Source organism: Myotis yumanensis, unplaced genomic scaffold (assembly GCF_028538775.1).
Source record: "Myotis yumanensis isolate MYYU_CA2020_CCGP unplaced genomic scaffold, mMyoYum1.0.hap1 SCAF_8, whole genome shotgun sequence".
In the NCBI taxonomy this organism is placed as follows: Eukaryota; Metazoa; Chordata; class Mammalia; order Chiroptera; family Vespertilionidae; genus Myotis; species Myotis yumanensis.
Window position 1 is genome coordinate 73,989,090 of NW_027223759.1, and position 18,259 is coordinate 74,007,348.

At 41.5% G+C, this 18,259-nt stretch overlaps 1 protein-coding gene across 1 annotated transcript in view; it reads right to left on the bottom strand.

The window, feature by feature from the left end:
- The window catches only part of THSD7B (thrombospondin type 1 domain containing 7B), an 838,394-nt gene that overhangs the window by 426,842 nt on the left and 393,293 nt on the right, over positions 1 to 18,259 (bottom strand). The window lies entirely within an intron of this gene.

Genomic DNA, 18,259 nt, shown 5'->3' on the forward strand with positions numbered 1-18,259 from the left:
AGGGCATATGCCTGGGTTGCAGGCTCGATCCCCAGTAGGGGATGTGCAGGAGGCAGCTGACCAATGAGTCTCTCTCATCATTGATGTTTCTATCTCTCCCTCTCTCTTCCTCTCTGAAATCAATAAAAATATATTTACAAAAACAACACAACAGCACACACAAGTTCACTCAAAAAAAGCAGAATCTTTAAAAGAAAATTGTTTAAAAAGGTACCACTTAGAAATAAATAAAAATGTCATTTCTTCAGAAGACAGGGTTATAAAAGTGAAATTGTACAACACACAAGGAAGGAAAGGATTGCATGAAACAAAAAGCCCATATCCAGAATATACTGAGACCCAAGTACTCTTAGAGATTAACAAGAAAAAAAATAGAGAGACCATCAGGAAACTGCAAAGTCCTAGGCAGGAACTTAACAGAAGATATATACAAATGGTTGAAAAAGATCGGAAAAAGGCTCAACCTCTTTAGTTACCAGGGAATTGCAAATTAATCCACAAATAAGACACTGCTGCTTTCCCACCTGAATGCCTAAAAGGAAAAGACCAACAACAGCACCAGAACTGACCGGGTGTGTAGAACCTAGGACTGCCATCTGCTGACCCTGGAGCCTTAACTGGAACAGCCACAGTGGAGAATTGTCTGGCAGCTGAATATACCCATATCCTATGACACAACAATTCTGCACTGAGGCTTAAAGGAACCAAAGACATACATAGAAATGACCATTAAAGTAGAACAAATGTACTGGATGGTGTTGCTCAGTGGTTGAGCAACAACCCAAGAACTAAGAGGTCACTGGCTCGATTCCCAGTCAGGACACAGGCCCAGGTTTCAGGCTAGATCCCCAGTAGGGGGCAAGCAGGAGGCAGCCAATCTATGATGTTTCTCTCTCATCAATGTTTCTATCTCGCCATCCCTCTCCCTTCCGCTCTTTCTAAAAATCAATAAAAACATATTTAAAAAAATAGAACAAATAAATAAATCTATTAGAGTTAAATAATGGATTGCTATTTAGTAATGAGAGAATGACCTACACAAACATTTAACACTAATATTCAACACGAATGAATCCTAGAAACATGATGTCGAGTGAAAATAAGTTATTTCTATATAAAGTTTAAAAAGATTATGATGTTATAAGTCAAAATAATAATTACCTTGGACAGCATGTATAACTGGGACTGGCACAAGAAGGGAGCCTGGAATTTAGGGATGTCCTATTTCTTAATATGGGTACTGTGTTTATGTGTGATTATGCTTTTAAAATTTACCCAGAGAGCACCATGATTTATACTGATTTTTATATGTGGATTATACTTTATAAATTTTTATCTTATAAGTAAATAGGAGGATAATTTGAGATCTTGCTCTCAGACATATGGCCTTATTTTGGCTCAAATAAACTTTTATGAAAAAATAAAATAAACAGGATAAGCCCATTTAAAAAATGAGTTCCTGATAAACCAAGAAAGAAATAAAATTGTAGAGAGAGGTCTAAACAACTTGAACACCCAACTTAAAGTGTTTACATAAATTTAATGTATATAATGCTACAATAAAATAGGTTCATGTAGAGATTTAAATAAAAACTGATGACTTAGCCCTGGCCAGTGTGGTTCAGTAGTTGGAGTGTCAGCCAGCTGTACACCAAACCATCTCAGGTTCAAGTCCCAGTCAAGGACATGTACTAGGGTTGTAGGTTTGACCCCACCCTGGTCGGGGCTCATGTGGGAGACAACCAATACATGTGTCTCTCTCACATTGATCTTTCTTTCCCTTTCTTTCTCTCTCTCTCTTCCCCCCTTCTCTCTCTTCCTCCCTCCCTCCCTTTCACTCTCTGTAAAATATCAATGGAAAAAATATTCTCGGGTCAGGATTAACAACAACAAAAACCCACAAACAAAAATAACAACCCTGATGATTTAGTTCTCTTACTAAGTCAACAAGCACCTACAGAGCATCCATCATACCCAGATGGAGTGGGAATGACTAAGGTGTATAAAAATATAGAAGAAAAAGGCACTTCTATGCTCTTGAATAATTTATTGTCATCACAGAGAAAAGATCTATATGTCTGATATATCTGAGGGAGAATGCAGAGGTACAGATATAAGGGTTTAAGTAAAGGGAAAAATCATTAAAAGCTGCAGAATATTCAAGTTTCCAATGCTCCTTACAGAGTTAAAAGGACATAATTATGTGAAGATTCTGCAACAGGGTAGTCAGATTCTGAGGCTATTTCTTTGCAAATCTCAGTTGTGTCTCTAGAAATATTTGGCCGCCAGCATTGTTTTCTCATTAATCATTCCAGCCACCTGGTCTTTGAAAATATTTTTGCACTAACTTCATATTTTTCATCTTCTCTATTAAAATTTACTCCCAAGTAAAGTTCAAAAGTGTAATGCAAGATTCTCTCTCATATTTGCATATTTCCCTTAGTTAAGCATAAAATAAAGAAGAATTTTTTTAAAATTTCAGATAGGGAAATAAATCATCTTCACTTATCAAAAGCAAAGGTGAAATATGTTCTATTTATTCTGAAAATTATTTTAGGCATATTCATCACAGCATGACTTTTCTCATTACATGAAATAAGTATTGGAATTAGCTTTCACAATCTTTTCTGGATGACCATCGCTAAACCAAGTACATAAAATTCTTGAGAATCAAGGAAAAGGACCTGACTAATACGTCTGCATTCAGTACATGACAAATGTAAACATATTTATATGTATATATGAGAATATTTTTAAAAACATGTTAATCATGTTAGTTACAGGGACTGAATGGGGATGGGGCTTTAAAAAGAGGAATTTTTATTTTTATTTTATATAAATCTTTATCTTTAAGTATTACAATGTATATATATATATATATATATTTATATATATATATATTTATATAGTATACTCTTAAATTATAAAAAAAACTAAGTATATCTTATTCTCTTTCAATATGAAAACTGAAAATAAACCCCTAATAAAAGCATTGTTCTTAAAACTGTTCACCATTGCCAGTGAAGAGCTACAGGTAGGTTATGTAATACAACTCACATGCAGACTGGGAAGACATAGCCATTCTTCATCCAGTTACACTGAGGACAACCCAGGGCTGTGCTGGGGCTGCTGTGTAACTCCGCTCTGCCCACTAGTGGTAATGTGAGGAACCCTAAAGTCCATTCTCCCCACCCCCCACCCCACCCCACCCTTAAATAAAAGTAAGCTTTTAATCATTTATTGAACAGATACCAAATACAATTTTTTTCAAATAAAATATAGCAACAACAACAATAACAACAAATTCCTAAAACTCCTCATTGGGCACCTCTGTCCCCAGGGGCCCCTTGGGCCTGCAGCTGCTTCCCCAACCCCCACCCCCCCTCCCCACTCTCCATCTCTCAGCAAACAGCTGCAGTCAGTCCTGCTGTCTTTCTCAGCGCTGGCCAGTTCTCTTCCTCAGGTTGTGAATATAATATAGAGTTTCCATACAGTCCACACTTTGGAAATGACTGGAAAGTGTAAGACTAAGGGCAAAAGAGACTCTACATAAGCAACTCGAGGTTATAAAATTGTTTCCCACACAAAGAATATAGGTTAACGATTTTGAGACCACCATATTTATATGTGAATTGAACAATTAAATAAATAAATAAATAAATAAATACATAAATAAATAAATAAATAGTGGGTGGCGAGAGCCAGGTTTCTCTCTGTTAGAGTGGAAGGCTACAGACAAGGAAGGGGGAGGCTAGAATGATCCTTGTTGTAAGAGTTTAGAATTGAAGACATTGGTATAAACTCACGGTTTGCTTAATGTATATACAGGTGGATACACATAGGAATATGCATATATATGTGCATCTACATGTGTTGCTATGTACACATGTTTCCTACCCCTTTCAGCTGAGAGGGCCTGGAAGCAATGGGATAATTTTAGAGCTGAGTTTTGGTGAAGTTTTTTTCCAGAGACAGTAGGCCTTGGTGATGGAGGGCACTTGGCATATTTCACAATTGTTCCTCTGTATCTAACCCCTGGAAGAGCCAGGAAGGGATCTTTCTGAGATCTTCACCGTGAGAACATGATAAGATTCTTAAAGGGAGAGCCTTTAAAAGTGTGAGCTCACCCTGTAAGACTGTAGCCCCTAGGGGTTGCTCACTGTCAAGCTACCCCACACTCCACCTCTAGCAATTTGTCAAAATTACTACTATGCGTTCTCATTTATTTATGTTTCTAGCAGCTTCTGCTCCATGCATACATATCCCACTTGCTTTATTTATGAGGATGTAGCTCTCTAGATGTTAGAGTGGCATTTGCTCTGAGGACTTGGTTCTCTAATCGGTCCAAGAAAATTAGTTAATTTCAGTTTTTTAGTTTTTCTTTATTGTACATATGGAAATGAAGACCTAGGAGCTCTTTACATATGTTGAGATTGAAACCAAAAGTCCCTATACACATGTTTATCAGTATCTATCTATCTATCAATCATGTATCTATCTATCATCTATCTATCTATCAATCTCATACTCCAAGCCATGATTTCATACTGATATTGTCAATTCTAAACCATGGAGTTTATTCCATGATTTCTCCTTTCCAGATTTGAAAATCACTTCCCCAAGAGCAAAACCTGTCTCATAGAATGAATTAAAAAGTATTTTCAGAATTGCTAATCCACGCCTCTGCAAATAAAAATTTATTAGAGAATTGCATTCATTATTTCTTTAGGGGTTTTTAGTTTGTTTGTCTTTTGATCAAGACCATATGATTCAAATACAGTAAAGTCTTCACTTAAAGTTCTCCATAGGTTCTGTGATTTTAAGCATAATGTATAACAAAACCAATTTCATCATACGCTAATTGATATGAATATGTTCTTACAGCATCTCATCAACATTATAATAAAATAACATTGAACACAACAATGCTGTGGACCAGCTGTACTGGGTTTAAAAGATACTGGAGTCAGTTATCCCCACGCCCCCACTCATTGTGACTGTTTATTCATTTTAAGCACAGTCAAGTTCATTTATTTTTATTTGCTTTTGCCTCAACTCCACTTCCCCCTTTTCCTTGTGGATTTTATTTCTTTTCCACTCTTTTTCTTTTTGACTATGTGAAGCAATAACAAGGTTCTAAAAATCAGGTCTATAAAAAAAGGTATACTCACAGAAGGGTTATTCTCTACCAATGCCATCCCTAGTTCCTTCTATCTTTTCCACTCAATGCCTACTCACACACTGTAGGTAACCAATCTTCATCTCTGGGTTTTCTCTTCTGTGTTTATAAATGTTTCTTATACAAAAGGTAGCATAGTATAGTAACTTTTTGCACGTTGTAGCTTTCATTTAATAATATTTCCTTGAAATCTGTCTATATCAGTTCATGAAATATTCCTCATTCTTTTTTTTTTACAGGTCCATCTTACAATAATGTGTAGATGTATTGTTTATTCACTATTTTCCATCCAATGACTCTGCTATGTATGGGCATTTAGATTACCACCAGCATTTTTCAATCACAAATAATGCCACAATGAATGATCTTATTCATATATTTTTTTTGTACTGTGGGAAACACATTTTCTGGATAAATGCCTATAAGTGGGAATTCCAAATCAAGATATAAAAGCACACATAATTTCAATAGGTATTTATAAATTTCACTTCTTAAGAACAATTTTTATTCTATCTAGTAATATGCAGAAGTACCTGCTTCCACACAGTGTCAGCATCAGAATGTGTTGTTAAAACTGTTAAGTTATACCAATACTATAGGTGATAAATCATATTTCAGTGTAGTTTTCATTAGAACCATCATGAATAAAAATAATAAATTTTTATATATCCCAAGATCATTATATATGTAAAATTTTCTGTTCATGCTTTTCCAACATTTACATTTGTTTTCTTACTTTTTTACTTCAGAACAGGATTTCTGGGTCATAAAGTAGCTCTATCCTTAACTTTTTGAGGAACTGCCATACTGTTTTCCATAGAGGCTGTACCAATTTACAGTTTCACTAGCAGGGTATAAGGGTTCTCTTTTTTCCACATCCTCCCCAACACTTGTTATTTCTTGTCTTATTGTTAACTAGAGGCTTGGTGCACAAAATTCATGCACTGGGTGGGGGGTGTTCCTCAGCCCAGCCTGCACCCTCTCACAGTCCGGGAGCCCTTGGGGGATTTCCAACTGCTGGCTTAGGCCTGCTTCCTGCAGAGAGTGGGCCTAAGCCAGCAATCAGACATCCTTAGCTCTGCTGCAGAGGCAGAAGAGGCTCCCATCACCACCGCTACATTCGCCAGCCATGAGCCCAGCTTCTGGCTGAGTGGCGCTCCCCCTGTGGGAGCACACTGACCACCAGGGGGAGCTTCTGTGTCGAGCGTCATAGCGACCCGTTGTTCTGCTGTTCGGTCAATTTGCATATTAGCCTTTTATTATATAGGATACCCATTCTAACAGGTGGGAGGTGGTATTTCACTGTGGTTTTGATTTTCATTTCCCTTATAGGTAGATAATTTGAGCATCTTTCATATGTCTGTTGGCCATCTGTATGTCTTCTTGAGAAAATTATCTGCTCAGGTCCTCTAACCATTTTTTAATTGGATTATTTGTTTGATTTTTGTTGATTTGTATGCATTCTTTGTATATTTTGAATATTTGTGTCCCTCAACTGATAAATAAATAAAGATGATGAGGTACATATATAAAATGAATACTACTAGAAAATAAAAGATTATGAAATATTGCCATTTGTGACAACATGAATGGATCTTGAGAGTATCATGCTAAGTGAAGTAAGTCAGTTGAAAAAGAAGAACTATATGATTTTACTAATATGTGGGATATAAAACAGAAATCAACAAATGAACAAATAAAACAAAAACAAAAACTCATAGACACAGACAACAGTATGGTGGTTACTAGAGGGAAGAAGAATTGGGGAAGGGTAAATGGGGTAAAGGGGGTCAAACATATAGGAACAGAAGGATACTAGCACACAATGCAATACACACATAATCTACACTAATAAAAGAGAAACTTGGTAATTAGCGTACGACCGCTACCCTTTTCATTGGCTAATCAGTGAGTATATGCAAATTAACTGTCCGCCAAGATGGCGGCCGGCAGCCAGGCACTGAAGTGAGCATGAGGCTTGCTCGCTGTGGACTCCAACGTTCCCCGCCTCACTTGCCGGCCTCTCAGCTGCAACTCTAAGCAACTATGTACTATGTTGCAAATAAGAAGCTAAACAAAACCCCAGAAAACAGCCGGACTGAAAGCCAAGAGGACCGAAACATTGTATCGATATTTTCAGCAGTGAAGCCTCAGAGCTAAAGCTGGCCCAGAATAAAAAAGAAAAGAAAACAAGGAGCGGTTGGAAGCTTTAGTCACTCGCTTCAGGAAAACAGCCCTCAGCCCCTCACCAAGACTGGCCAGGCACCCCAGTGGGGACCCCCACCCTGATCCAGGACACTCTTCAGGGCAAACAAGCCAGCCCCCACCCATGCACCAGACCTCTATTCTATAAAGTAAAAGGGTAATATGCCTCCCGGCACCAGGATCAGCGAAGCAGCGAGGCTCCCGGCACCGGGATCAGCGTGACAGGGGGCAGCACCCAAACCCCCTGATCGCCCTGCGGCTCTGTGTGTGACAGGGGGCGGGGCCACAACCTCCCTATCCGCCCTGCTCTGTTCATGACAGGGGAAGGCACCCCAACCCCCTGATCAGCCCTGCTCTGTGCCTGATAGGAGGAGCTCCTCAATCCCCTGATTGCCCTGTGGCTCTGTGTTTGACAGGGTGCAGCACACCAACCCCCTGATCGGCCCTGCTCTGTGTGTGACAGGGTACGGAGCCCCAACCCCCCTGATGGGCCCTGCTCTGTGTGTGACAGGGTGCAGCGCCCCAACGCCCACCTCCCCCAACGGGCCTGCTCTGTGCCTGATAGGGGGAGCTCCTCAATCCCCTGATTGCCCTGTGGCTCTGTGTTTGACAGGGTGCAGCACACCAACCCCCTGATCGGCCCTGCTCTGTGTGTGACAGGGTACGGAGCCCCAACCCCCCTGATGGGCCCTGCTCTGTGAGTGACAGGGGGCAGCGCCCCAACCCCCTAATTGGCCCTGCTCTGTGAATGACAGAGGGCAGCACCCTAACCCACTGATTGGCCCTGCTCTGTGAGTGACAGGGGGCAGCTCCCCAACCCCCTGATCGGCCCTGCTCTCCGTGTGACAGGGGGTGGCACCGCAACCTCCCCATTGACCCTGCCTTGAGTGTGACAGGGGGCGGTGCCCCAACCCCCCAATCGGCCCTACCCTGAGCGTGACTGAGGGTGGCATCGCAACCTCCTGATCTGCCCTGCTCTGTGCATGACGGGGCTGCGCCCCAACTCCCCAATCGGCCCTGCTCTGAGCCTGACCAGGGGCTGCACTTAGAGATTGGGCCTGCCCTCTGCCACCCGGGAGCAGGCCTAAGCCAGCAGGTCGTTATCTCCCGAGGGGTCCCAGACTGCAAGAGGGCACAGGCTGGGCTGGGGGACCTCCCTCCCCCTGCCCCCCAAGTGCACAAATTTTTGTGCACCGGACCTCTAGTACATTATATAATTGTATACCTAAAACTTATTAATGTTATAAACCAATGTTACTTCAATAAATCAAAAACATAGAAGACTTAAACAGAGAAATTTTCCTAGAATAAATATTGAAAGTGATCATCAAATTACACCATACCAGGCCCATATGCTTTCACAGGGGAATTCTTTCAACCTTCAAAGAGCATCTAGCACCCATGCTCTGTATAAATTGTTACAGAATAATGCATCAAAAACTAAACCTGATAAAGGCTATCTAAAATGATATGGAATATAAAACATGTTTAAATATTAATGCACACATTCTAAATATATATTAGTAAACAGAATCCAATGTCATATCAAGAAAGTAATATGCCATGGCCAAGTGGGACTTACCCAAAGAAAGCAAGGGTAGCTCAACATTAGAAAATCCATTATATAATGCATCACTTGACAAAATTCTACATGCATTTCCAATTTAAAAAAACATACAAGAAAAAAGAAATTTATGGATACACTCAAAATATATTTACCTTAGCCCTAAAGTCGGTATATCTCTTAATGAGAAGACAGTAACAATATCTTTACTAAGATTAGGTGGAAGCAATATTTCCTACCATATCTACCACTATTCTTCATATAATACCCAAAGTATTAAAACAAAATAAATTATTTTTCAAATAAAAAAATTAAATAGAAATAAGTAAAACAATATTTATGTGATGATGATATAAACTCATACTTTGAAAACCCTGGGAAATAATAGTGCCATTAACTCAAATATAAAAGAATTAAATAAAGTAGCAAGCTATAAAATTAACCTAAATCAATAGTCTTCAATTATACATATAATCATTAGTTAGAAGATAATAAGAGAGAAAAACATCATTTATAATAGCAACAAAAGGATGAAATATTTTGGGATAAATTTAACAAGAAATGTATAAAACGTATGTAAGGGAAATATTACAACACTCCTGAAACACACAAACATTGCTTTGAGCACAAGTAAGGATACCCTTGCTCTGACGGAGAATCTGCATTATAAAGATGGAAGTGCCCCTATGTTAATTTATAAGCTTAATGCAATCCAATTACAAATACTCACATGCTTCTTTCCCCCATGGAGCATCATCCTTTCATAACTGCCTGCCACATGGGGCATGCACTTTTAAATCTCTTCCCAAAGGAAAAGCGCAGAACTGAAATGCATTTTTCAACATTTTCAACATGTTCACACGTAGGGTGATTTTTCTCCGTCCTGTGGTGGCTTTATGTCCATCGTAGGTCTGCTGCTAACTCCCCTGTTCTCTCTAACAGCACACCACTCTCTTCCTACTCCTCAGGTACCCTTGCATGCCCTGAGGGCAGGGAGGACTGGAGAGAACCCACTGAATTTAGTGTTTATTTTTCTACTTCATTAGTTGGAAGCTGTCTGTCTTCTAGTTATGCTGATGTTGTGGGGTTTGTGTCCTTTTATTTGCTAAGCTCATCAGTTCTTATTGCTTTGGAGGAGAAGTTGGGAATATCAATTTACATGGCCTGCATTGCATTGGCTATTTTATCTGTACAGGAACCTGGTAAAGTGGGACAATAAACCCATTTGTCAGATGCGAAAGCAGAAGACTAAAAATTCACACTCATCTAATATCAAATAGCTGAAGAGGTCAGGAGTATTTGTAAGATGCACACATTTATTTCTATGATTTGCCATCTAGCTCTAATCCTTCAAGGCATGCAGGTCAGAAGTCTTGTCTCTATCCTCCACCCTATGGCTTCTGGCGCTCATATCCACATTTAATACTCACATTCCTTAAACAGCAACTTCTTGATTCTGTAGGAATCTGCTCTCTTTACAGAAAGCCCAATGGGGCACTAACCATTGAGGGCATCTAGAAGGTGGGACATGGCACTGCCAAGAGCATCTGCCACCATTCTTTCCTTTCAAAATCTGGGTCTCCTACCTCAAGATGCTTCCTAAGTAATCAAATTTTTCCTGTCACTTCTTTTTTCCATATTCACAGGCTTCTCAAAAACAAGCTAACATACACTCATATACAATCCAACTTACACACACACATGAATGTCCATGGGTGTGTACACACACACACACACACACACACACACACACTGATGTGGCCTGTGTACTCATCAAGTTGCTGCTGCACCATGGTGAGGTCTGGTAAATCAAAGGGTAGATAGATATGGGACTATTTACTAACTCACACTACACTATTTCTTTTTTTAATTTTAAATCTTTATTGTTGAAAGTATTACATATGTTTCCTTTTTTTCCCCATTGTCCCTGACTGCCACCCCAGGCCTTCACCATCCTATTGTCTGAGTTCATGGGTTATGCATATATGCAGACAGGTTCATTATTTGGTCTCTTCCTACCCACCCACCCACCCATCCTCCCCTGCCTTCCCTCAGATTTCATTCTCTTTGATGCTTCTGTGTCTCTGGATCTATTTTTGTTCATCAGTTTATTTTGTTCATTAGATTCCACATATTAGTGAGATCATGTGATACTTATCTTTCTCTGACTGGCTTATTTTGCTTAGCATAATGCTCTTTTTATTGATTTTTAAGAGAGAGGAAGGGGAAGGAGAGAGAGAGAGATAGATAGAGAGAGAGAGAGAGAGAGAGAGAGAGAGAGAGACATCCATTCGACTGCCTCTGGGGATTGAGCCAGCAATCTGGGCATGTGATCCAACCAGGAATCCAACTTGCAAACTTCTGGTGCACAGGACGATGCCCAACCGAGCCACACCCAGCCTAGGCCATGCTACACTATTTTAATATTTCTGCAACTAGTACATAACCTCTGAATATTAGCCATGCAAACACACATACACACTCACACACGTTCGATAACTTAGCTTAATGTTAAAACCTCATGTAGCGTTTTCTATGGCTCCTCATCTTTGTGCAGGTTTTCCAAAGGTAAAGGTGAATAAGGAAATACTGATTTTCCTTTTAAGGTGAAATTGTTTTCTTTTTATATATTTACTTAATTAACAACACTTATTCAATTCAAAATACATATTACAATAATAAAAGCATGCAGTTATAGCAAGAAGTATAAAGTTAGTGTGAAAATGACAGGAGTTTAAAAACATAAGCAGAGCTATTTCTCATTCATGTGACAACTGCAAACTCTCACTACTCTGGAAAAATGCCCGTTTCCCTTCTGCTTCTAAGCTTTGCTTTCACAATTCTGTCCACTTAGAATTTTCTCTGCTCCTCACATTTCTCTTCCCAGTATACAAGTCACAACAATACTTTGAGTCTCATTTCAAATACCACCTTATCCAGAAAACTCCCTGCCCACAATCACCCTGGCCAGAAAAGACATTTGCGATTTATCACCAATAGCACTTCACTCTTCCCTTATGAGTTTTTCCTTGTTCGTAGTATTTCTGAATGAATCTTATTCACCTCCTATACCATCAAATTCCTAGAGTATATGTTATGCATCTTCCCACAACCTAGAACACATGTACAATCCTTACCACCTTTTGTTGAATATGCTATATGACAGTATTTTATTTATGATATTCCCATGATCGAATTGGAATAAACTTAGAGTCATAGGGGATTTCCCATCTCCATCCTCTTTCCAATGCTGTGGTCTTCTCTCCACTCCCAGTAACACTGTAGGAGGTAAAATCCCCCAAAACACAAATGGTAACATAGCAATTGCTCTCCTATCAACTCATCCTAAGGAAAGCATAAAGATTTAGTTATACACATATCTGTCTCAGCATTATTTGTAAGAGCCAAGGAAGTAGAAATATCCTAATATCCAATAAGAGGTGATATCTTAAAAGAATCATGGTGCATTTGTCCTATGATATACAATGAAACCATTAAAAATGACAGAGAACAGCCTGTTAATGATATACTAATTATTAAGTATATACACTATAAACTATTTCTGCAAATCTAGGGCTGTGTAAGGCGGGGCTTATGCTACAATGGTGGGGTACTTGCAGGTACCCAACCAAATGAGGGAGCAGAGAAAGCTTCCTGGAGACAACGTGTGAGCTGAGATGAGTGACTGAGTGAAGGTGGGAGGGTGACTGTGCTGGGGTGTGAGCTAGAACTGGCTCCAGGCAGACGGAATGGTGCGAATGAAGGTCAGAGGCAAGAAGAAGCATACAAACGCTTGGGCAACCGCAAGTAGTTTACTAATCATTATACTCAGACACCCAGTAAGGAAAGCAGCAGAACTGGGACAAGCACCAGCTCCCCTTCTCCTGTGCCAGACTGGCTCAAAGCAGAAAGGCAGCTCTGCATGCCCACCTAAGCCCATACTCGGTTCCCATCTGAGCCTTGAGGATGTGGCTAAGGAGCAAGGCAAATACAATACTGAGATAAGCTTCTGAAAATAAATCATATATGGACCATAAAAGAAGCACAATGATCCTATGTAATAAAACCCTAATATGCAAATAGACTACATGGCAAAATGACTGGTCGCTATGATGTGTGCTGACCACTAGGGGGCAGATGCTCAGTGCAAGAGCTGCCCCATGGTGGTCAGTAAGCTCCCACAGGGGGAGCATGGCTCAGTCAGAAGCTGGGCTCATGGCTGGCAAGTGCAACCGCAGTGGCGGGTGGCGGGAGCTTCTCCCACCTCCACTGCAGGTGGTCAGTAAGGAGCGAGGGGTCCCGGACTGCGAGAGCCCCAGACTGTGAGGGGGATGTCTGCCTGCCTGTTTAGGGTCCCACAGGGATTGGGCCCTAAGCAGGCAGGGAGACATCCCTCGAGGGGTACTGGACTGCAAGAGGGTGCAGGCTGGGCTGAGGGACTGCCACCACCACCACCCCCACCCCACCCCACCCCCCCCCCCGCCAAGTGCACAAATTTCGTGCACCAGGCCTCTAGTATATTATAATAAACTAAAATGGAGAGGATGAAGTTGAGAAGAAAATCATAAACTCTGCCCTTTATGGACAGTAGTGTTTGGTTTGGTTGAATAAATACTTGCCAGACCAGTGGGTCAAGGGGCCACTGGCAATAATATTTTTGTTTTTAAATTGCTTGCTGTTCTCAGGAAGAATGGCATCACCTGCAGGAGTTATCGCCAGCACTTCTGCAAACTGAGCAAACCCTCATTAAGAGAGAAGTCCCTCTTGGTCCCTGAGACCTTCTGTAAGGTCCATGACACATTGCAGTGGGCAGCTGGGCTTGCGGGATCCCCTGTCGGCAGCAGTGTGGCTGTGAAACTGTGCATCTCTCAGCCCTGGCTTAGCCCCATGATAAGTGGTCTGCCTCAAGGAGCTATATAGAAATCCGCTGGTGGCTCACAGTCACAGACTGTGAGTGGGCAGCTGTCTCCCAGAGTAGCAGTGACAGCTGACCGAGCATGTGCCCCATCAACTCTCCACAGGAGGGAAAAGGTGAAATCCCCTAAAAACCCTACACTTGTCAGAAATGTGATTTCCTGACATTGTGAACTGCAACTCGTTTCCTCTGTGAATTTAGGCGGTAGATATGCACACATGCTTTCACAAACCCCGTGGAGCCTTGTCTGGTATTCAGCACTAAAGTTGTCACTCTGACCCAGGAAAGCCCAGGAAAATATGACCAGAAAAACCATGCAATACAGAAAACAAGGCCATAAACACCCCAGGGTACTTGTCCACGTGTCATCAAAGTCAATGGGTTCAGAGAAAGAGTGAGCTCCCTTGGCACAGGCAGGTCTGGCAGAATCTTTGTCACCATGGCAATCCCACACTCCCAGCCCTCCTCAGAGACCGCTCAGAGTAGAAGTTATGATGTTGATTCTACATCATATGCTGCCAAAACTCAACTTGCTCCAGTACTTCCAGCAATTTGAACATAGAAGAATTAAATACTGGATTCAAACAACTGATTTTAACTATGATATACTAACTTCCTGATATGTCCCCGATTCTGAATAACACGACATATATACTGTCTCATCCAACCCTCACCTCAAGCTTGCAGAGTTTATAAAATCATCTCTATGTGATTGACTCTAGGAAATACTGAGGAGACAATAAGGAAAGACATTCCCCAGTCAAACCCAGAGCAAGGTTTCAGTCATCTGGACCTTCCCAGCCTTAATTGTGGGCTACAGCTTCTTATTAATCAACTAGAGGCCCAGTGCGCACGAAATTGTGCGCAGTTAGGGTCCCTAGGCCTAGCCTGGCCTCTGTCGCATGATCTCTGCTGCCCTGAGACAATACATGAAGCTCCCCACCCCGGGATGCTCTGTGATGCTCACGGCCCTTCGACTGCTCTGCAAGTGTCCCCCCCCCCCCCCTACCCCGGCTCCTCTACTGCTCTGCGAAGCTTGCTGCCACCCCGCAAAGCTGGTCACTGGATGCTCTGCGAAACTCCCCCTGCTCCACCACTGCTCCCTGAGGCTCCCCCACCCCACGGCTGCTCTGCAAAACTTCCCCAACCCGTGACTGCTTCGTGAAACTTGCTGCCACTTCGGTGACTGCTCTGCTAAGCTCACAGCCACCCCGCGAAGCAGCCCGCCACCACTGCTCAACAGTCCCCAGTCCCACCCCACCGCCAGCCACCCTCTCATGGTTAGCGGCTCGGGAGCCAGGGGAGTGGGAGGACTGAGAGGTGCTCCATGCACTTCATGGTGACCAGTCGCCTGTTCGGTCATAAAGGCACCTAGCTCTTTATATATATTAGGATAATTGTCCTTCCACACATAGGTGACCTAATGAAAGTTGCTGGACATGTTTAAGGGCTGAACTAATGCTGTCTAAAATACATTCTATGATTGAAACTCCCAGCTTCCATTTCAGTCATATATAATGCTAGGTATGGCACACAATTCAGAATCATTAAAATAGTTTCTGTTTTCAAGGAGCATATATTATATGAAAGAATGTAAAATTAAATATACAGTAGAGCAATTAAGTATAAAGCTGCATAGCAATAACTACAGTGAAATAGGAGAGGAGAGAAGGGAATAGTCAATTAGGGAAATATAGTCACAGAAGGCTCCACCTGAACACAAAACATGGCACCATGGCAAGTAGAGGAAGGGCATCAAATGACCGGAAGACCCCAGTGAAGAATCCTGAGGCTCTTGTGGAGGAAGTACACTTGAACCTGAGCTCTAAAGAGTGCAGGTCTTAGATGATGTGGGCCTTGTCTCCAGATAGTGAACCTGCGAGCACAATGAGGAGGAGCATGGCCTATGGTGGACACCATGTTTGGTGTGGACAGCACAGGGCTTCTGCTGGGGACTATGTTACAGGGTCTATTTAATAGAGTCGTTTGTGTCAATGTTTCTGATTATTTCTCTCACAGGTTCATACACTGAACATGAAAAGTCTTTGGTGACGAAAAACCATTTCAAGAACTTTTGGAAAGCTCACCCAGCTTTCCAAAAGAGCGGGCTCCCAGCTTTCACAGACCTGGGTGTGACTCTGCATAATATGGCAGCAATGGGAGAAGGGAGAACTGAATGTGGTGTGGAAGAAGGTCAGGAGGAAGATGGGATGAGAACCAGTTGCCAAGGGAGAAAATGAGTTGACTAGAAATGGCGGCTAATGTGGTAGGGTAGGACAGGGCTGAATAACAATGTGCCCAAACAAGCTAGGGCACTTCTGAGATTGAAAAGGGGTGGCATTCATGATCATGGAAGGACGTTATGAATAGACTGTATTATACTGAGCAAACCAGCATGAATGATCACTCTATGCAAAAGCCTTCTTCCATCCTTCCTATGAAAACTTCAATACAATATATATTTCTCATAAATGCCTGGGGGTGACTAATATAATTGGGGGAGAGGAGTTCAGGTCTCAGATTATCACGCCACAGACAACAGCAGCATGGAAAACAGAGGCTGCTCCTTAGAACAGCAGAGAATTGGATTACACTTGGTCAACCTTGAAAGTTTGATGACAGCATTCCCACAATGTCATCCCTGGAATACAAAGCATCAGTATGCACATTACACAGAAAGTGCTCAATGCTCAAACAATTAAAGGAGAACCATTATGGAGGTTTCTTCAAAGATGTTCTTCTTGGAAACCTTTCTAAGGCAATGTGCCTTAGGACTTTCCAAGGGAGAGATGACATGCATCATTTTCTACTTTTATTTAAACAAAAAAAATCCATTTTTTCAGTTACTCATTAGGCAGCCTTGAACTAATGTCCCATGGTACAGGATTTGGAAAATACCCTGTTACAAAGGGATGAGTTACATTTCCTGATGTAATATCTTCCCCAAATGATCTAACTCATAAAGTCAGAAACATCAAAGTAGCCTTGCTTTGAAAAATGGAATATCCATTTGCCCATAAATGGAGTGGTAGAACAAGGGCTTGACAGACTGCAAGGTGCCTGGATTCTAATCGCAGCTCTACCTCTCTTTAAAAAATCAAATCTTATTGATTCTCAATATAGTGGCAGGGTTGTATTCCATGCCTAAGAGTCTTCTGGCTCATGTATTTTATGAGTCCTATGGTGCCATTAGGTGATTTAGCATTCCTTTTCGCTCATCGGACAAACAAGAGCACCTACCACCTGTCAGGCACTGTGCTAAGCTGTAAGAATACATAATGAACAATGGGACCTACTTTGCAGTACCTAGAACTGCCATCTTTATCCTCTGGTGATTTCCTATAGAAGCAAATAACGGTGTGTTTTTGCAAATATGGTATAAAACTCTTAGCTGTTGAATATATACATTTTTAGGAAATGGTGTGGATAAGGCTACAATTGAAAAAAATTAAAAATAATTAAAATTGATTACCCAACTTGAGAAACACTGAGCTATACATAGAACTATGTGACAAAGATACTACTGGTTGTACATTCTAAACAGCACCAGATATAACCATGCAAAATCAACAATAATCTACTTCCTTCATCACAGCTCAGCTCCCTCTTGCAGGACTCCCATGCTCTGTCTGGGGTGGTAAGAGCTGTGGTTGTTACTATGGCACTCATTTCAAGTCTCCCAAATCTCATCTCCAAATATTGGACTCCTAACATCTTAAAAGCAGAGGGATCTGGAGTATGTCTGCCTAAGCTGTGCACTGGCCTGTTACATTTATTCAAGGTTATTAACATCCTTCCAGGACAGAACTTCAGCCAAAGAACAATGTCATTTAGAATTCAAGCACTCCCTGCCCTTTAAACCATAAAAAGGTATTGCTGCTCTTGAGCTTCATGTGGAACTGGCACACAAGGTCTATTTGTTGGGTCATTGTGCAGAGCACAAATCTCCTGAGGAATGGACCCGACGTTACTTCCTGACGTTCATTGCACTCGGGTTCCACATGCTCACCATTCATCTTAGCCTTTCAGAAGCCAGGCCACCATTCCCCAATGCCTGCCTCTCTCTTCACAGAGCACTTTCTAAGAGCAATATCGGCCCAATATCAAAGATGAGGCAGTGAACTACATGTCACAGTCACAGTGATGACCTCAAATGTCATCTCTTAGAGAAAGAATTGGAAGACGGCACAGAGAAGTATGGCCCATACTCTCTTTTTCTATCTCTTGGACCACCTGGATTTTCTAAATCAAGTTTGTAGAAACATGGAACAGATGAATCTCAGAGGAAGGTGAGGATGAGTGGGAAGAAATTAATCGAAGAATTTATATGCATAATATGTATAGCCCCTGATACAGACAATAGTGTGGTGAAGGCCTGGGGTGGGGGACCAGTGCC